Raw genomic sequence first — 15177 nt, 5'->3', positions numbered from 1 at the left:
GTGGGTATTAAACGCCCATTTACTAACAACGGTAGCAAGAACAGTAAATGTAGCTACAGAAAGGCCAGAGTTTAGCCGTAGCAATTGAAACAGCCGCATCCCAGATTGCAGTGCCTGGTTTCCATTTCAGCTCAAGTTTCTCACTCCAGTTTTCTGCTAATGTGGACCCTGAGAGGCAGTTGTGGTTGCTCAGGTATTTGGGTTCCTGCCACGTGGGAGACCTAGATGGAGTTCCCATTTCACTGTGTGGGTCCCAGCCCAGCTCCAGCCTTTTTTGGCATTTGTTTCTGTCTGTCTGTCTCTCTCTCTCTCCCTCTCAAATGAATAAATAAAAGTTAAAATAGTAAGGGTAGCCAACATTAGTGAATACTTTGTTAGCCTCATGAATTAATTTCCATGGCTCATGGAAAGCTTCCCACAATATTGTGAAATAGGTACTTTCATATCATGTTCACTTTATTTAATTTTTAAACAGAATTTTATTTTATTTAGTCAAAAGGCAGCATGATAGAGATGGGGGCAGAGGGAGAGGGTGAAGGAGAGGCATATCATATGTTGATTCACTCCCCTGTTGGCCGCGATGACTGGGACTTGGCCAGGCCAAAACCAAGAACCTAGAACTCCATCCAGATCTCCCACATAGGTAACAGGGGCCCAAATGCTTGGGCCATTGTCTTCTGATTACCTAGGCACATTAGCAGGATCTGAAAGGAGTAGCCAGGACTAGAGCCCTGCCCCCATATGGGGTATGGTGTCATAGGCAGTGGCTTAACCTGATGTTCTAGAATGCCAGCTCCTCATGTTCATTTTATAAAAGAAGAAACTGGAGCTAAAAAAAAAAAATGATGCAAGTTGCATGTGCTCAAAGAGTTAGGAATTATAAAGTTTGAATTTGAATCCAAACCACCTCCTTCCAGATCCCATTGGTCTTACTCTATATTAGCTTATTTTATATTAAACAATAAGTGGAAAGATTATGTCTTTGGTGGTATCAAATAAAATAATGTAGCTTGTATTCTTGCTCAATGAAAGCTTCATTTCATTTCTTCACAAAAATAATTTCAGAAGAAGTACATTTAGACAGAGCCATGATTTTCAAAACCCAGCCTGGATCCAACCTGATTTAACAATCAGCTAAATAAAAGCTTACAGCCCTTTTATCACAGATTATGGTAGATATGGTTTGGCACACAAAAAAAGATTTTGACAAGGGAATTATTAGAACTATATCACATACAACAAGAAAATCTAATTTTAGCTCTTGGGAACACTTGTTTCTGATAACTGAAGTGAGGTCTTTGAGCACAGGGACGTTGTGAATATCAGCTGTATTTTATCATAATGTTGTTTAATGACTACAAATATATTTTTCTACCTGTTATGGCTATTGAGAATGCCTTTGTACTGATGCAGTAGAATAAAACTCATATAAAGTTGTCTAGCTTATTTCACATGGTGGGTTGGCATGTATAAAGTACTCTAAAAGTAGGGTGAAATTAGTGAGGAAATATAAGAGGTATGCATGTATATGAAACTGGTTAGGATATGGCTCTGTTTTATACATCAGAAAAGTCTTTCCTATGGATACAATTTCTATAGATGGTATTGGAATAAGGGCATGGAAAGATAATTAATATTTAGAAATCTAAATTGAGTTAATGGTGCTGTGGAATTTAATCTATTGATCAATCACACCTGTAGAAGACTAGTTTTCTCACTGACAGAATCCATGGGGTAGCTAAGTCAAGTGCAGGGGAGATGTGCCTTAAACCTCCCTTAACTCCTTCAAGCTTTTATATTGACACCTGCTCTTTGGTACTTAATTTAGGTGAACAGAACATCTGTGTACTGAAAGCATAAAATAGTACTTACAAGTTCGTAAGTTGGAAACATATAATAAATACAAACTTGAATCTGTTAAAATATATTTAGGAAGTTATATGATTGCTCCTAAGCCTATCTCCTATTCAACCAGATGTAACAAAGAAAAAAATATATATATATGTCTGATGCACCTGGTCTGAGAAGAGAAGGCCTTTCCTCCATACTTACACAATCTAAAACAAGTGATAAAGACTGAAACAAAAGTGATTATGGAATAACATGTAATATTTGGCTGAATATTATCAGGAGATAGCCTGATAATAAATGTATTAATGTCATATGATTATATAAGGTGACAGTAAGCAAATTCCACCCATTAATATTTTTTGTATTCATAGAGAAATTTTTTGCTAATTTTCTCAGCATTACACTTTAAAAATATTGATTTATTTATTTGAAAGGCAGAGCCACAGAGAGGCAGAGGTAGAGGCAGAGAGAGAGGAAAAAATCCTCCATCCCCTGGCACACTCCCCAAACAGCTGCAATGGCTGGAGTTGCATCCATCTGAATCCAGGAGCCAAGAGACTCCCTGGGGTCCCGTACGTGGGTGCAGGGACCCAAGCACCTGGGCCATCCTCTACCGCCCTCCCACCCCAGGCCACTGCAGAGAGCTGGACCAGAAGCAGAGCAGCCAGGCTTCGAACCTGTGCCCACACAGGCTGCCAGCACTGCAGAAGGCGGCCCACCTGCTACACCACAGCGCCAGCTTCCAGTGTTACACTTTTAATAGAGTCCAATTATTTTAATATCATTATTTTAAAATCTTAATCAAATTATAATGCTACAACACTTTCGATATGCTTGAATCTTTTTGTAAGGAGAAATCTTTTATTCTTATTCATAGTAAGGGGCAAATCCAAAACCCCTTTTTAAAAGATTTTCATGTTCATCACAAGATTTCTCTGCAGTTTTTAAAATTTATTTATATAAAGAGAACAGATTTCATGTATTTCATAAATACAATTTTAAGCACATATAGAACAAAAACTGTGATGTATAGGAGAGCAATTGATATCTTGAGATTTGATTATTGTTTATAACCCTTGTCTATCCTGCTCCAGAATAGTGGTCTTTCTACTTTCTACTTGTTGAATTCTTTACTGAATGGAGTAGTAAGTCTGTGATTATAAAGTAAATTGAATCTCAAAATCTGAAAAAAAGTTCCTTTTTTTCTAAATAATAATAATATTTTTGAGTGTTTTATTTACTTAAGCTATAAATATTTATATTTATATAAATTAATATACATAGTCAGTATAATAAAGTGGAACCATTCCTTATGGGAAGACTGAACAGTATGAAAAAAATATGATCTTGTAAGCTAGGGATTATTTCTTTCATTTTACAATGCACTATCTTCACAAAGAATAAAGAAGAATATATTAAGACTTTGACACTCCAAACAATGAAATAAAATTATAGCATTTAAAAAATTTAATTGTAATAAAATGGAGTTTTTTTAAGCTTAATTTTTATTCTAAAAGTAATCTTACGTAGATTAGGATAAAATGCTTAGAAGAGGATCTTTGTGACAAGTGGGACAAGGTATATTCAGTTAGATAAACCCTGGCCTAAGAATCAGATGACAAAGAATTTCAGTGGTGACTGTGTGAATAACTTGTTCTTTCACCTTTGCCTACTACAATACCTGTTTGATATATATTGAGAAATTTTCTTTATTTCTCAGAATTTTCTTTATTTCTGTGCTTTCTAAATTTAAGAACAAATAGGCAGGTATAATACAAAACTCTGAAATTTTTAGATAATAAAGCAAGCAATGACTATATTATAAATTGACAATGGAATAAAAATTGAAGTATGTCATATAATTATTTCAAATTAATACATGATATAAATGAAAATTGTGAAAACAAAATGCATCAATTTATATGAAGTTCAATATCAGGCCAATGTTTCTATGGAGACAGGATACTGATAGGAAGGGGCGAACAGTCATGAGATACAATATCTTATTTTAAAAAGATTTATTTATTTGAAAGGCAGAGTTACACAGAAAGAGGAGAGACAGAGAGAGAGAGAGAGAGGGAGAGAGAGAAAGAGAGAGAGGTCTTCCATCTGGTGGATCACTCCTCAAATGGCTGCAACAGTCAGAGTTGTGCCAGTCCAAAGCCAGGAGCCAGGAGCCTCTTTGAAGTCTCCCACACAGGTGCAGGGGCCCAAAAACTTGGGCCAACTTCTACTGTTTTCCCAGGCCATAGCAGAGAGCTGGATTGGAAGAGGAGCAGCCGGGACTAGACTGGTGCCCGTATGGGATGCCTGCACTGCAGGAGGCGGTTTTACCAGCTATGCCATGACACCAGCCCCAATAAATTGATTTTTTTACTGAAATTGATGAGTTCAGGTTAAGTGTTTGGTGATTTGCTTTAAAATATGTGATGTAGGGGCCGGTGCTATGGCACAGCATGTTAAACTGGCCAGTGATAAAGTCATTCCATATATGAGCAAGTATTCAAGTCCCAGCTGCTCTGCTTTCCCATTCAGCTCCTTGTTGATGTGCCTGGGAGGGCAGAAAATGATGGCCCAAGTACTTGTGCCCCTGCCATTAACATGGGAGACCCCAGTGGAGCTCCAGGCTTTTGGATTCCACCTATATCATTCTCCCGCCATTGAGGCCACTTGGGAAGGAATCAGCAGATGGAAAATTTCTCTCTCTCCTCTCTCTCTCTCTCTGTCATTCAGTCTTTCAAATAAATACAAACATACATATATATCTTTTAAATAAGTGATGTGAAATATCTTGGATATGGGGCTGGCGCTGTGGTGTAGCGGGGAAAGCTGCTGCCTGCAATGCCGGTATCCCATATAGGCGCCAGTTCAAGTTCCAGCTGCTCCATTTCTGATCCAGCTCTCTGATATGGCCTGGGAAAGCAGTAGAGGTTGGCCCAAGTCCTTGGGCCCCTGCACCCATGTGAGAGACCCAGAAGAAGCTCCTGGCTTCAGATCGGTACAGCTCCTGCTGTTGCAGCCGTCTAGGGAGTGAACCAACTGATGGAAGACCTCTCTCTCTTTCTCTTTCTCTCTCTTGCTCTCTCTCTGCCTCTGCCTTTCTGTAACTCTGCCTTTCAAATAAATAAATAAATCTTAAAAAAAAAGAAATATCTTGGTTTTATGCTTGGGTAGAAAAAAAAATCTTGTATTGTCTGTGGATATTTCAGTAATGAATAAATTCACCCCAGAAATAATGATAGAAGGAAATTTGTGGTTTTCCTTGACCTATATATAAACTTGAGATTTTGGCCTACCTTTCCAGAGATTTGGTGTATGAGTTTTTGTATAAAGTGTTGGTCATGATTTGCAAGAGGAGTCTGTGGAACTGCTGGATTCTGTTAGGCAAGTTCATTTTCACAATGAAGCCCCTGTGTGTATTTGTTCTTGTTAGATTTCTATACTAAAAATAGTTCCCAAGTGATGGATTTAAGTAATTAAATTTTGTAACTTGAATCAATTAAAAATTCCAAGATTCCAGTTCCCTGAAATAAGACATAGAAAATAAAAAAATGAAATTCATATTCTCATTTTGCATGATAATCAAATTATTGCATTATGTTGTCAATATTTGGATTTGGGAAAAGTTTAATTTTTTAATATCATTTTATTTTCCTATTAGATTTATAAGTTTACCAGCTGATACTTTATTTTTTATATTAATGTCGTACTATTACAAAGACAACAGATTCAATAAAATTCATAGTTATAATTCTAGGAATGTACTATCCCTTCCTCCCTCTGCCCCTTCCTTCTTCTCCTTTTCTTTCTTTTCTTCCTTTCCCCCTTCCCTTCAATTTCCTTTTCTTCCCCTTCCTCTCTCTGTTTTGCCTCTTCCCTCCCTCCCTTCCAACTTTCCTCCCTTCTTCTCTTCCTTCCTTCCTCCCTCCCTTCCTCCCTACCTTCCTTCTTCCTTCCTTCCTTTTGAGAGATAATACATTTTCAACTTACTTTACAGTCAAGGCTTAATGATCCACCAAATAAAGAGTTCAGCAAATGAAACAATGTTAGTTCAGTGGGAATATAGGCAAGCGCTATAAACAATAATCAAATGGAAAGATGATCATTATAATAATATGTAAATGTAATAAAAATGATTGTTGGTAGGCAGTGGTTATAATCACTGAATTGACGCCCGATTTACTATTTCTATTATAATTTACTCAAGTTATGTTGCCACTTTACTTACTAACTCTGAAATTTGGCAAGATATTGCTTCTGTTATTATTTTAAATGGCTATCTATGCATATTAAGATGTATTGCAGGTTCTCTGGTTATTAATTCACACATTTCAAGGTTTTTTTGGTATAAACAGAAAGAGAAGCATAATGGAGAATTTTTTCCCCTTTCAAATATAAATAAATTATTTTAAATTTTGAATTCTAAAAGTAGCTAAGTCAATATGGTAAGAAGAAAATGAAATAACCTTATGATGGTATATTTAAAATGAAATTCTGTGACATGTATTGCTTTTGGAACTAAGAGAAAGCAAATCCTTAACTGAAACATAGTTTTTAAAAATTAATTTGTAGCAGTAATTTACTGCCACAAAACCAGAGAAAAATATTTAAAAACCTATAATAAAAGCAGAGAACATGATTATTTGAAGATAAATAAAAATAGATTTAAAAATTCTCATAAACTGTCAATTGCTATGGTAACATGATTTTTTCATAGGTATGATAATTCTTATCACTTCTAAACATAATTATCTCCAATGAAAAATAATTACTCATCACTATCATGGACAGGCATTGTCTTTGATTATGGGAATAAAAATCATTAATAAAAACTATTTATACCCTTCAAGGACTTACATTATAATTATGAACAAGAATATATAAAAAGAAGTGCCTAACAATGAAAAGTTATATATTTTAACTGCCAAAGAAGTGGAAGAGGCACTAAATTCTGTATGAAATCAGAGTTAGGACTCAGGAAGATACTAAGTTATTGGTGTCCTTATGCAAATCAATTATAAGTTATTACGTCTTAAAAACCCCCACAAAATTAACAGTACTGACAATCCATAGAAAGATCAGTTATTACAACCATTGAGTCTTTCACCTTCACACTCTGTCCTTTTCCTGTGGAAAATTCATGCCCTCTGGTGGACAGGACTATCAGTTGTATTAATTTCAAAAGTGACTCCATCTTTTGTGGCTAATGCCAATACTTACATGTTAGAAGTAGGGTCAGCACTGTCAGAACTAGATGATTTTTTTTAGGATCTTAAGGATCACTGCATTAGCATTTTAAAAGGACTTATTACACAGTTACACAAGCAGAGTCAGAATTTCTAGAACTTTCTAGTAAGTCAAAAGGATTTTTCCATGTAAATATGATTTATATTTTGAAATTTCTAAGAAAATTAGTAATAACATACAGTATTCTGTGATTAAATGACAGCACAAGGTAAAAAAAATTCTTACAGCCATCTCTTTCACCTGTCCATTTTACTGACAGCAATCACAAGTCTCTGGACTTTGGACATTCATTTTTCCAAGTTTCTCAGACAAGCAAAGCTCACATGAATCTCAGCATCTGCTACCTGCCTAAACCAAAAATGGCCAAAGACTATAGCATGGGGTTGCAAGTAAAAATGTTTCTTAGTATATCTGTCTTTAAAAATGAAATGCAACAGTTCCATTTTTAAAAGTCTCTATCCCTTAGATATATGTGGAAAATACTAGGATTAATTCCTCAATTCTCAGTTTCCAAAGACCAAGATTTTTGCCAATTTGTTTGAGGTTCTTATTGTCATTTCGTGTTTACCTTGAGATTTTTATTTTCTAACTGCTTACATTATCCAAGTTATTTAATTCTATGCATCATTTTATATGCCAGTCACACGGCAATGAAGGCCTGGATTTAATGCTTTTAAGCAAACAATATGAAAGAATCAGTATCCCTCATTAAACTCTCTAGTCCTAAGTACTTATCTTTAAAAAGGAAAACATAGACTTTCATTGAGCTTGATATTTTATAGACTATTTGACGGTAAGAGAAAGTCAAGTGGTCAAGTGTTCACTTTTCTTAAGGGATATGCTAGATAATACATATCATATGACCTGAAGTTTACAGGCAGAAAGCATTTTACACTGGTTTCTTATTCAAATTTTAGAGATTTTTCACAAGCAATTTATGTAGGTACAAGCTTCTTAAAATGTCCTTTGGGCACATCTGTCTTCCCAATTTCATCAATTCTGCTGAATATAATACCCGTGTCCCCAGGTAAAAGTCATGATGCAATTCTATCAGACAGTTGCTGTACTTTGCGCAGTGTGGGTGTGAGAGCTAATTTTGTCCTTAGATTCAGAAGCTTCATTAACAGTCTTAACACATTCACTGCAGCTTTCTAAACCTCTCAGGCTTTAACACTTACACTGCTGCAGAACTGGGGAGAAAGAAAAATAAAATGTTATCCTTGTTTTGAAAACACATTCTTCTCATTGGCAACAAATACAGCTCTTGTGAGCGCTTCCAAATCTGAGTTCCAACAATGTCATGCTAGGGAAGCCTTTCTGCAACACAAAATTGGCACTAAGAGAAAAGAACTTTTGCACACATGCAAACACACAGGAATTCTGTCCAAACATAACTGAATAAGAGGTGTTGCCTAGGTTTGATTGCAAGAATTGTGTTCAAAAGAACATTTAAAGCAATGACATTCATTTTTACTGCTTTAGAAATCCACATTCCTTGTGATAAGACTTACTCAATATTAATATTAATTTCTCAGATTTCAGTGATTAATATCCCTAACTAAATGCTGTCTGTTTTTTAACTGCAAATGTATATCACTTCTATATTTGATTCTTGAAATCTATATTTGATGATTATGTAATTTAGAAAATACAGTTTTTCATATAGAAGTTAAGGAAGAAAATGCAAATGATTCCCTTAGCAATTATGACAAGCTTTTTCAGACTCACTCAAATATACTTGAATAATATTAAAGAAAATACTGCTATCTGTATATGTCAATCTACCCATCCATGTACCTATGGTATGCTAAAATTATGGTTTATACAGTGTCCAATTTAACCAATCTTAACTTCATATTACAAATATGAAAAACACTACAGATATTCTATGAGAAAATTCCAAAATTAAAATTTACATATATTAACATTTCAACAATTGAAAGTATTGAAGATGGAGAGACTATATAAAGGAACCATAGCAATTACTTGTTTTATTTTAATTTGTAAGTTTACAGTTATTTTTCTTAGAAGACATTAAAATCTCTAGCTACATAAGGTGATATTATTAACTGACACACTCATTTCCACATTGTCTCAATGCTATAAAAATAAAAATAATTGTTCGTTTTCGAAGCAATACTCCGAGAGATAACTTAGAAATAGACTCAAGTATTAACAAAAATGAGTGAAACACTAAAATTATGAAAAAAGAAAATATGTAGTTCACACCTTAACATTTTGTAATGACATATGAATGATAAGCGACTTAAATTGATTGTAACACAGAGGCAAATGGCTCTGTTCATGTTCATTTTGTGGTGCATTCTTTAAGGCACAGTAATTTAGTTGTTTGCATGACAATGAAACCAATAAGAATATGCTGCTTCTGTCTGGTATCATTGCACCTGATTTTCTAGGAAAACATTCTAGGAAACCACATAAATTCAAAAATAGGTTTTTTTTTAACCACTCATTTCAGAAAAGATATATATATATGAAAAAAATTCAATTATTGTACAGTCAAACATAAACTTCCTTTTTGTTCCTGAAGTCTAACCAGAAGTGTTATTCAAATTGCACTATTTAGGGGGTCTGTTTCAATAAAGGTGTTAGGAGACTTGACCTCAGTCATGGTGAGAGAAAGGAATCTTAACAGGCCAGTCTTCTTAGCCCTATGGGATACTTTGCAGAGTTCCTGTGAAGTACAGTACACTGCAGTACTTTAAAGTCAGTGTTCTCTATAGGATATCTAAACTCATGCCCAAAAGAATAATCTTTTTTCTGGAGAACAGGCCATCTGTAGCTAATATTAAGTCACATATAAATATAGCCTCTAAGCCATGCTAGGTAAGATGAAGAATCATGAATCATCTACCTAATTTCATTTTATGAATTATTTCTTTCGTAAGAATTGCTAGCACACATACAAGCAGGCCTTAAAAAATTAAAAGTACATTTATAGGAGAAAACAAGAAGTTTGAAACAATTCTATTTATTCTCTCATTCACTCCTTCTCTTTTACTCCCTCTTCCCTATACTACCAAACACTGGGAAAAATCAACATTATTCCATGTTGCCAGCCGTATGTCTTGACTCAGTCTATATTATAATTATAGACTGAGAAGAGCAGGGAATAACCACAGGGAGTAGTCCCTTCCTGTTGGAAATGATGGCAGTGACGGCATCTGAGGAGGATGGAGTTACATGGTACCTTCTGACATTTAAGCCTTTTGTTGGGCAATTGGACTGTATCTCATTCTTTCCCCCAAGCTCCACTTTGCCTATAGTTCTTACTTCATTGTAGGTGAAATAAAAGAGAGTAAGCTAGAACATTTTCTGATGATTGTTCTTCTAATAATCACTTCTTTCCTAAGGGAACTTGATTTCTTTGTTTCTTACTCCAGCTCAGCAGGCTGACTCTCATTCCTGCTTTCTCCTTTGAAGGGCATCATGCACACACACACACAAATGCACGTCATGGCACAAAATTCCAGATGTCCAAAAAACACAATACTATTTTAAAACAGAAGGCATTTTAGCATAAAAACATAAGAAAAAAATCCCAGAGTAATATGCATAGTCCTTATGAATGGAGCATCATGCAAACTCACAGATATGCTTTTAAATTTTTTTCTCACTTTCCTGCACATTCATGGAATCTTCTTGAAAGATCTGTTCTGTTCTAAAGGCCTTTATTTTGGAACCAATGGTTTAGTGTTTCATATACAGTGGGGTTACAGTTGTACTTTGTCTTTTTTACAGATCTGCTATAGAAAAGCCAAACATAGTTTTTACTTCAGTTCTACTGAAGTCTTTGGCATGTTGGTTGAGTAGGAAATGGAACAACACTAATGATACAATATTGAATATTTCAATGTAAACTAAGTTCCATGTACTATGCCTTATTCATGCTTCCAGAACAATCATAATACAATAACAAGAGATCAGAGGAAAAGCAGTGCGATGATTGGAGGCCTCCCACTACTCACACTCACAAGCCAACCTCTGAAACAATACAGACTCACAGCAGGGCTAATGCTGCAATGGGGACTCATGTAACCTAGTACATGGTAGGCTGAATACTGACAACTGATCCATCTCACGTTTTGAACTGGCTTAGATCTATACTTTGATGATTATGCCCAGAATGTGATATGCAAATTTTCACATATATTAACCCCACAGAACAGGAAGCAGCTTAAGAGTTACTTTCTATTTTTGAATTACATTTATGCAAGGAACTGACATGTCTGCATGATACCATCTGATCATAAAGATCTATAAAAAGCCCTAACTACATGAAGGTGTAATTAGAATATATTTATTTTGGATATACATATATATATATATATATATCCATATATACACACATATATATCCATGCTTTAATTCGTAGAGGTTTTTAGTCATTCTCAAAAGAGAATGACACATAAAGTGGCATTTGTGTTTGGCAAATAATACTTGTTTTGTAACTAATACACACTTCTTGCTGCAATAACAAAACTTTAAGCTTAAAATTTTTTTTGGTTTGTTTCTTTGGACACAATAAAAGAAGAGGGATAGGGACAGATATAAAAGGGGTATTTGAAAATTACAACAGTGCTCCAAAGAAGTCATGTAGTGAATCCAGTCTTATAGTGAATAAAATTGGAAAAATCTACTCAGTTTTCTAAGTGATAGGGATTTGTACTCAGTTTTGAGGAATTTATACATTTGATGTGTTCACATAATACACATGATTTGGTTTCCAGATTTTAAGATTTTGCCTAAAGCTGTCATTTTGTTGGGATTTTTTTTTGTCAATGACTATGTGTTACCCTGATTTTATTTTAGGATGATTTAACTCAATGAATTAATTTCAGTATTTAAATTTTTGTGTGGGTTTCCCTCCCTAGTTGTGTGATTTGGTACTATAAATGCAGCTTATTCAACAAATATTTTGTTTGTTGCCCATAGTCAGCTAAGGCTCAGAGGAGGAAGATGAGACCTAGTTCTTGCTTTTAAGGAATTCTCTCTTGAATCACCTCTCAAATGCTTCTATCCATTCCTACCTGTTTGGAATCCCCAGGTTGTTCAGCAACCATATTCACTAGCAATGCGGAAAAGATAAACTAATGCTAAGCGCACATATCTTTGAATTGAAGGGATAACACGCACTTCAGTACAAGTATCCCCAGTTGCAACTGTGCATGGCTGCGTGCAGTAAAATCTTTTTGATTTAGAGGAAGAAGAGTTTCCTGTGCCCTGGATAAGCAAGCAAAGTCTACCTTGTGACAGGAAGTATTTCTGTTTCTATTCTTTTCTCCTCTGACAGGAACTAAGGGATCTCTCCGTGCTGGGGAAATACCTGCTGGTCCATTTGATGTGTAGGCATAGTTGCAGACAGTCAGCACTTCAGCATCACAATGGCAACTTAGGAATCCGTATTATTTCCTCCCATAAGCTCACATAATATTGTGATAGAATAAAGCTGAATCACTGAACATGTGTTGCTCAGCATATTAAAGCCCACTTCAGTGAATCAAGTGATGATTTATTTTTTGATCTCTTCCAAATCAGACAACAAATATTCGTTGAACATTTTATATAATCAGGTGGATGTTAAGACTCTTGGATATAAAGGAATGTTCAGGATGGAGTCCTTGCCTTTCACAGGCTTATTATATCATTTGGGAAAAATTAGTTTGTAATTATGAATATAAATAAATTGTTTCAGTGGAAGCTGGGGTTAATGAAAAAAATGTCACAGGTAATTAGGTAGTTTTGGGTGAGGAGTTAAAAACATAAGAGTTGAGAAGGAGCAATCATCTCTAAAGACCTGAGGGGTAAAGGTGGGAACATCGGAATGAAGCAGTGAAGTTTCTTCAAATCAAGCAAATATAGTCAGTCCAAGCTCCAGGTACTAAAACAGCCTGATACGTTATCAGAAGTTATCCTGAAAGCTCAGCTCCTTGGCTGCAGCACTAATAACCTGTGTAATTTTTCCCAAGAGCATCTTATTCAAAAGTGAGAGGCTACCCATAACCAAAATGTCATCCAAAGGAATCTGAAACTCCTACTGTGTTCCTCCCATACTCACCCTTAGCCAACTACCCTTGAGATAAATGCCAGTGTAGATGAGGCCAGAGTTCACCCTACCCCTGACATGTTATAGCTCACAGATTTTGAAAAGAATAGTTATATCTGGAAAGAGAGCAATATTATTTTATAACTGCAGATGTACCTGTAATTCCTCATTCAAATGATCTTAAGAAAATCACTGTTGTGACCCCTAGCTATATTATTAGAGGTGCATATATTTGTATATGCTAGTCTATATTTGTTTACTTTAAAAATCATCTACTAGAAAGATCAAGGTTAGTATGTCTTATTCAAAAATTAGTAAGACAACATATCTGCCCTCTGTCATACTAGCATCTTGTGCAAGTGCTAAAGTACAGGAAAATTATAGGAGACACATTAGAAGGTAGCAGCACAACAAAAAGGGAATCAGTAAACATGCAATTAGAATGAGTAGAAAATATAATATTTTTTAGCTGAAACACTGGAAATCTGGAAGGTGGAATTCATGTGTTAGACTTGGAAGGATAGGGCATCTGTAACTTATATTCAAAAGGTAAGAATGTACACATACTTTTGCATAGAGGAAACAGTATAGAATGTAAAGTCATAGAAGCAGAAAATCAAGAGAAACCACTGAGACTTTCAGACTAAAGAGTGACATGTTAAGATGTCCTTTACGAATGCATTTGTGTTTCCATGTGTAGAATTTGTGTAGGGAAAACAATGAAGAATTAGGTGTCTGACCTTATCATCTGAGTAGAAAACATTAATGCACAGGGGTCAGCATTACGGTGTAGTGGGTAAAGCTATCACCAGCGACATTGGCATCCCATATGGATGTGTTTATGTTCCAGATGCCCCACTGCTGATGCAGCTCCCTGCTAATGTCATGGGAAAACCAGAGGAGATGGCCCAAGTGTTTGGGCCCCTGCCACCCACATGGGAAGCCTGGATAAAACTCCTTGCCTTAGCTTTGCCCATCTTGGGATTGAACCAGAGAGTGGGAGATCTCTCTCTATGTGTTTCTCTTCCTCTCTCTCTATAACTCTTTCAAATAAATAAATAAAATATTTTAAAAATCTAAAATAATAATTAATGTACAAGTATAAAATACATGGATAACAGGGCAGTGGTACCATTTTTAAAGATTAAATAAACTAACAGTGCTTAATATAGTTATCATATTAAACAAAACTTAAGCACTAGTAAGGGACTTCAGTTAAATTTTAAAAATTACATCTGTGGGACTGGTGGTGTGGTGAAGCAGGTAAAGCCTCCACCTTTAGTGCCGGCATCCCATCTGGGTGCAGGTTCAAGTCCCAGCTGCTCCACTTCCTATCCAGCTCTCTGCTATAGCCTGGGAAAGCAGTAGAAGATGGCCCAAATCCTTGAGTTCCTGCCCCTGCGTGGGAGACCTGGAAGAAGCTTCTGACTCCTGGCTTTGGATTGGCCCAGTTCTAGCCATTGCTGCCATTTGGGGAGTGAACCAGTGGATGGAAGACCTCTCTCTCAGTCTCTGCATCTCTTTAACTCTGCCTTTCAAATATAAATAAATATTTATAAAAAATTATATCTGTGAATTAATGTGTACAAATAATTTGTAATACATAGTAATTCTGGTACTATTTATTCAGAACATTACTACTGAGTTATTAGCTGTGAGTTATATATATGTACTCAAATTATGGATTTACTTTATGAAAGTTGTTATTTGTATTTTGGATCAATGGTCCATCTATTTGCTATTACATATAACACTTGTCAATTTGGTATCACTTTTTATATATTTCTTGATTTCAAAAACATTTAACATTTTTAGTCTATTATGGACATTAATCACAGTAAATAAGAAGCTGTAGATAGTGGCATATTTGAATTAAACAAGATGTGATACTGAGCTTTAATTACCCTCTTTGAATAGAAACATCTGGTGTGCTTTATAAAAGGATTTATATCCTGGGTTTACTACCTCCTAGATATATAACCTCAGTTAATTTCCTTAATTGCTTCAATCTT

At 35.3% G+C, this 15177-nt stretch overlaps 1 protein-coding gene across 4 annotated transcripts in view; it reads right to left on the bottom strand.

Annotated features, from left to right (window-relative positions):
- The window catches only part of CADM2 (cell adhesion molecule 2), a 1119939-nt gene that overhangs the window by 781686 nt on the left and 323076 nt on the right, over positions 1–15177 (bottom strand). The gene's annotated exons all lie outside the window — the stretch shown is intronic.

The sequence above is a fragment of the Oryctolagus cuniculus genome, chromosome 4 (assembly GCF_964237555.1).
Source record: "Oryctolagus cuniculus chromosome 4, mOryCun1.1, whole genome shotgun sequence".
NCBI classification, from domain to species: domain Eukaryota; kingdom Metazoa; phylum Chordata; class Mammalia; order Lagomorpha; family Leporidae; genus Oryctolagus; species Oryctolagus cuniculus.
The sequence above is the reverse complement of the archived record's forward strand: the minus strand, read 5'-3'. Positions and strand labels throughout refer to the sequence as shown.